A 7069-nucleotide genomic window follows, 5' to 3' on the forward strand; every position below is an offset into this window, starting at 1 on the left:
TGTTTGTTATTTAAATAAATATTTTTTATATAATCTAACTTATGAATGAGATGGGAAATGAATATTGCTATTAATTATTTAACTAATTAATTTTATTTACATTAAATTTATATACACGTCTAATAATTTGGTTATGAATTTTTTATTTAGATATTTTTATTTAAATTAAATTAAATAGACAGTTTAATAATTTAATTTTTCATTACTTAAATAAATGTTTTTATTTAAATGAATTTACAATGTAGATGCATGTAATTATTTGTTAAATTAGTTGACTTATAATTTAAATTAATTTAAAAAATGAATTTTTCTCTTGTATTGTGTCCAGATCTAATGTATGATAGTGACTGGGGACAGATGACAAGGCCGAAATTGAGTGCGGTGCAACAGAAGATACCGACATGATAGCTCGACTGGAGTCTCTGAATTCCACTATAAAGTCCTCCTCGTTATCATCTTTAGAAGAACCGCTCTCGTTACTATCTGCAACATAGTCATTGTATAAGTCCTCACCATCAACGTCCATGTCTTCCACTGGATTAGCCACATGTATTCGTGGAGGTGTGAAAGGTGGGTTATCCTGCACAAAGTCCGACTACTCAGATCTACCGCTGCCGACATTACCAGAAAATTCCATCACTTATTCCGCCATGTTAAATATTAGGTGCACATGCTCGTTGTCATGGAGACAAAATAGACAAAACCGAAAAGTTCTGTTTTCTATCGGTACTAGCATCCTATATCACACCCTTCCGATTTCTTCTTCCGCTACCACCGAGATTACTCAATATAAACTCTTCAGCTCACCGAGTACGTAACAGAATAAAATTCTTACACTCAAATATCACCTCATTATGACGGTTTCTCATATGACAGCTGGAATACACACAACCAAATATCTACTGCTACTAAACATTTTGGTTTATTTTTGAAAGAAAAAATTAGAAAAGAAATAGTGAAATGTTCGGTAACGAATACAAAGAGTTACATATTATTTTAAATATCTCATTTACACTATACGCATCTATTCTTAATATATAAAAGTAGATACATCCATGTCAGTAATATTGCTTACTTGGCACAACTTTAGAATCAACCACTCAATTCTTGCCAAATCAACTATTATTTTCAAATTAACAAAAAAATAAAATATACAAATAAAAACTAAAAAATAGAATACAATAAATTTGTAACCTACAAATACATTGAATTCATATTCCTATATTTATTATATCTTATCGTTATAAACAATACCATAAATTTATAACCGCAACAATTAATTTATTAATTTTTATAAATAACTCACTAAAGCTAATAAACATCCATATTACAAATGTCATAATATTATTAATCATAATAAATTTTATGTTATAAGTATTCAAATTCCATACCATTTAAACTACATATATAAGTCTCTTGTCACTATTCCTTCACATAACATCAAATTTAGCACAAAAAAATTTATTTTCGAACTGTACATCTCAAACTTGCTCAATTGAGCATCATTCTTTCAGAGTAGAACGATTAGAAATCGAATAACTATCCAAGATTTAATGGCCATGCAATGAGAATATAATGATCAGGTATGACAAAAAAATCACAAACATGCATCATACATTCATACTTACTCAAATACCATATACCTAATTATAACATAAATTAAATATTGGAATAGGAAAAGATCTTCACAATTTTAGCAACTATAAACGAAATTGATGACAAATTAGGATGGAACTATGTTAAATGTAAAAAGTGTCAGAAAAAAAGCATATAAAAAAAGAAACAACTACATTTGTGGCACATGTAATCAAACACCACAATATCCAACAATAAGGTAACTCTATATACTTTTCATAATCTCATCTATCAAATTATTAGTTGTTAACCCAATACTTATTTTAGGTTCAGAATTCCATTAAAGATTTCAGATTAAAGTGTTACAACAACTTTTGTACCATTTGATGGCGATGCAAAAAACTTATTGGGTACAACTGTTTCAAATCTAATGATGTTTCAGAAAAATAATGACATTGAAGCACCACCCATTCAAGAGATTAAGGAGAAAGAAAATCATACAAATTCAAGACACATCTTCGGAAGAAGAACATACATACAAAGATAGAACCAAATAACACAATAGAAAGTGCATCAAACTCAACAATTTATAAAGAACATGTCTTCACAAGAACTTACGACAAAAAGAAGAAAGCAGCAACTCTAACAACTAACAAAAAAAAGGATGAATGCCACATAAGATGACTAAGTCCATCAACTAAAACAAATGCAAAAATTAAACCACCAAATAAAAATGTCACTTTGTACAACTCTAACATCCAAATCTTTTATATTACAAATTATTTAAAATAAAACACCTTTTAAATTTAACTTCAATTTATACCTATTTAATTTATTTTTACAAAACATAACAATTTTTAATATTTATTATATACTATCATTAATTTACTATCTCACGCATCACACGGGTCTCATTCTAGTTATAATTATTTTCGTATCTCATTTACACTGTAGTATTAAATAAAATAAGATAAAAAAAATACATTTTGATAAAAATACTACAAATTATCTATTTCGATAAATAAAATATTTATTTTATTTATTTAAAAAAAATCCCAAGGCCAGACTAAATTGACGTAATTTTTAAAAAATTATAATTCTTTTAATATTATTACGAGCTAAAGTACTAGTTTTCTTTCCAAAAGCTATATCAATATCAGTCGTACTATTTGACATGGATAAAGTTTGTCTGTATCTTGTTCAGAATGTCCGGCAAAAAACATACCAACATATCCACCTGAATCATCTATCTAAAGTCTAAACAATTAACATGTTACAAGAGCAGCCCCAAATATCCACCACTTGTATCGGCATAGTCAAAAAGAGACATCACAAACTAGAGTTTTTTAATTACATCTCCGACTTGAAATACTCAACTCAACTCCCAGCTGAAAAAGTAAAGTAATTTGAGTGTGATTTAACCACGGGGAAATCACGAAGAGATCTTCAATCACTGCTTGTATGTCTCAGTTCCAACTCATGCCCCTGTTATGTTTCTATAAGATATCATCTTGAAGATCTTGCAACAACACTTATAACTTCTTATACCTTCTTGATAATCTGAACTACGTCTTCATCTTCAAGTTCATGCTCCTGGTATGTAACAGTGTATTACACTTAGTATTAACATTTACTAATAAGGAAGAACAAAAGTAGAAATACAACTTTTGCGGGGGGGAGCAAATAAGTGGAGTAAATTGAGTAGGTTACCTTGCCAACTCTTTGAGGCTTATGCTTCGCACTTGAACCCCAGATCAGAGCACTGCATCATTCAGCAAACATATAAGCATTGGGTGAATGGAAGATACAGGCGAGGGAGGAGGAAAAAAGAAAAAGAAAAAAAATGAAGGCAAGGGGATCGGAATGGGAGTGTGGTGATGGGGAGAGGAGGCATGTTCATCGTTCTGTTTTATGATGCAAATTTAGGTGACCATGATTCAGAACATGTAGTAGCGCATACATGGAAAAGTCACAAGACTTCATGAATAAATAAAGCTTCAAGATTGGGAAAGGATGCTTACTACTTAAACTGTTTAATCATATCCTTGTGAATGCGATTGCAGAAGTCCTCAACTGTTCTTCTTTTAGATGACAATATTACCGGGTCCTCCTAGTCAGGATTCATCCCTTTAGGTTTAGTATAAATACGAGTTAAATTGAGATATTCCCAAATTTTCTCCATAAGACCATCGAGGTTCCACTCCAGGTGTGCACTAAAGGATACTCAGAAAAACATATAACTTTTATAAATAAACGATCTATAAGTTAAGGCAACTATGGAAATGAAAGAAATAACGATCATTAAAAAAAATGCTTCCTAGGGGAAAAAGGCTTGAGATTTAGCATACAAGACCAATGATTTGAATGAAGAATTACCTGATTGGGCAGTAATGAGGTAGCTTATCCAATATCTCTAATTCCTCAAGTGTGATCTGATCAATCTTGTTCACAACATAGATGCAAGGCATGTATACTCTACTTCCCTCGAAAACATCTATAAGGTCATCGGCAGTAGCATCATATCTGAGTAATATCTGCATTGTGAATTTTGTACTCACTACATATAGCCTTCACAGTGTCAAGATCCAAATGTGTGTTGGTAACCGTTGAAGTGAGGTTGATTCCACCTTTATCTTTCTTCCTAAAAGTCAGATTTGGTGGCTCTTTATTTAACCTACAGTCAATCAGTAAACAAGTTAATCAAAGAGAAACAAAGCAAATAAGCTTCTTCCCGCATTTTTTATTTATTTATTTTGAGAGAGAGAGAGAGGGGGGGTAAGACAAGTGGAAACTTGCATACATGACACAAGCAATTCAAATACAATTGGTTACCTTATACCAAATCCCTCCAGCTCTTTTTCTATAAGCCGCTTATGAGTTATTGGCTTTATGGCATCAAGAACAATTAAAATACAATTGCAAGTCCTTGCAGTACTGATAACCTGCATTTGCCAAGCAATATATAAAATAAAGGGAAAAGCTCTGCATACAAGCCATTAGGGCTTGTATGCTTTACAAGTTCATTAAACAATAAAATCAAAATACGCGCTGCTCCACGTACGTTGATTACACGTGCTATATAACATCCCGCGTATATCTAACTACCAAATTTAAAATATTTGTTTCCTTCTTCGTTTTCGATATTTTGAGATTTGGTTGTTCTTCTTCTCGCGCGTCTTTCCTCCTTCTTCTCCATCGTTCTTTTCCTCTCCTTTTCTCATTGGTATGTTCTTCGTTTACGTTACCTTTTTTCTCTCTGCAACTCGATCTTCGTTTTCTATTTTGATTTGTTTTTTTCTGAAATCAAAGTTTGAACTCGTTTTGAAGATAATGGATCATTCAAATGAAGATTGTCAGTTGAATCCAGGCGAAGTGGATTATGAATTTGAATCTAACAAAGTTCCTGAGGTTTGATTTACATAGGATTAGTATGAATTTTGTTTCAATAATTTGTATAGCATTGTGTAGTTGAAAAATTGCTGAACATTGATTGTGAAAGTAACACGTTAACATGAATCTGTCGATTCAATGTATTAGTTGTGATTAATTACCTGGAATTTATAGCAGAAGTTCGGGTGTAGATCAATTCTTCTTTTGGGTGTATTTTAGCTAGAAGTGTGGGTGTATCTACACTTTACTGGTTTTTTGTTATTTTAATTGAGTTGTTGTTGTTTAGGTGTATTATATCAGATATGATTGGGTGTGTTTTTAGTTTTTGACATGGTGTATTCTGCAGCCTGTGTATTTACAGTTTATGACTTTAAAGGTCATTCTGTAGTTGAGTTGTTACGGTTCGGGTGTATCATATTAGACATGATTGGGTGTATTTGAATCATATCTATGGGTATATTCACAGTTATGACACGGTGTATTGTGCAGCCTCTCTCGGTTGTTGATGACGAGCTTGTTCCGAAAGTCGGAATGACCTTTACCACCCTTGAAGATGCTGAAAAATTTTACAGGAGCTACGCCAAGGCTGCAGATTTCTCTACAAGAGTTCGGTGCACAAATATGAAGGGAAACGAGATTAAGAATCAACTGATTACATGTAGTAGAGAGGAAAAATGGAAATCTAAAATATCTCCGACTGAGAAGACCAATCCGACAGCCGGTTTAAACTGTCCTGCAAGAATTTATATACACACATTGAAGGATGTCGGTGCTTGGATTATTTCAAAGGTTGTGTTGGATCATTCACACCCCTGCTGTCCAAGCAAAGCAGAGATGCTCAAACAGCACAGGGAACTAAGCATGTCCATTCGTCGTATGATAGAGAATAACGAGGAGGCCGGTATCAGACCAAGCAAAACCTACCAATCATTTGTTGCAGCTGCCGGGGGTCACCGCGAGTTAAATTTTATCGAAAAGGACGTGAGGAATTACATTACCAGGGAAGTGCGGAATGTTTCCAAACAAGAAGATGCAAAGGAATTTAGGAAATATTTCTTAAGAATGAAAGAGAAGAATCCGAATTTCTTTTTTGAGCTCGAACTCGAGGAGGATCAATCGATTAAGCTGGCTTTTTGGGCCGATGCAAGAAGCAGAGCCGCCTTTGAGTATTTCGGAGACGTCATTTCATTTGACACCACCTACAATACAAACAGGTAACAAACTGTCCCTGTTTATGGTGCTAAATTAATTTATTTTTACGAATCCGCAGCAGAGGTGTATACTGGCTGTTTCATTGGGTGTATTCTAAGCATATGTTGGGGTGTACCTAATGATTTTGCATTCTGGACCATGGTAATTTGTTTCAGGTATAATTTGGTCTGTGGTTCTTTTGTCGGGGTGAATTGGTGGACGAAATTGTGATTTCTATCTTTTGAGCTTTAGCATATATTTATTCTTAGGGCACTGTTTATTCTCACAACTCCGTTCAACTAACCAGCAAGTGTACTGGGTCGTCCAAGTAATAAACCTTACGTGAGTAAGGGTCGAATCCACAGAGATTGTTGGTATGAAGCAAGCTATGGTCACCTTGTAAATCTCAGTTAGGCAGATTAAATTGGTTTATGGTTTTTTGGAATAATTAATAATAAAAAGGAATAATAAAAGGGATAGAACACTTATGCAGATTCATTGATGTGAATTTCAGATAAGCGAATGGTGATGCTGTATGGCCCAAGGACGCCTGCTCTCCTACTGCTTCTACTCAATCCTTCTTACTCCTTTCCATGGCAAGCTTTGTATAGGGGTTCACCATCAACTGTGGCTACTTTCTTCCTCTCGGGGAAATATCCTATGCGGCTGTCACTCGCACAGCTAACTAGTCTGGAGGCATCACCCATGGATGATGGCTACATCCCATCCTCGCAGTGAAAACTAATGCTCACGCACTCTGTCACAGTACGGCTAATCACCGGTTGGTTCCCTCCCCTACTGGAATAGAATCCCTCTTTTGCGTCTGTCACTAACGCCCAGCAGGTTATAGGTTTGAAGCACGTCACAGTCATTCATTACCGGAATCCTACTCGGAATACCACAGACAAGGTTA

The 7069-nt window shown here is 34.1% G+C and overlaps 1 long non-coding RNA gene across 1 annotated transcript; it reads right to left on the reverse strand.

The window, feature by feature from the left end:
- Positions 1 to 2705: 2705 nt before the first annotated feature.
- Positions 2706 to 4523, reverse strand: LOC112696944 (uncharacterized). The gene is made up of 5 exons (XR_011862484.1): positions 4408 to 4523; positions 3952 to 4249; positions 3597 to 3788; positions 3286 to 3337; positions 2706 to 3168 (listed from the first exon to the last, which is right to left on the reverse strand). It is a non-coding gene; the product is annotated as an uncharacterized lncRNA (long non-coding RNA).
- Positions 4524 to 7069: the final 2546 nt, after the last annotated feature.

The sequence above is a fragment of the Arachis hypogaea genome, chromosome 6 (assembly GCF_003086295.3).
Source record: "Arachis hypogaea cultivar Tifrunner chromosome 6, arahy.Tifrunner.gnm2.J5K5, whole genome shotgun sequence".
NCBI lineage: Eukaryota > Viridiplantae > Streptophyta > Magnoliopsida > Fabales > Fabaceae > Arachis > Arachis hypogaea.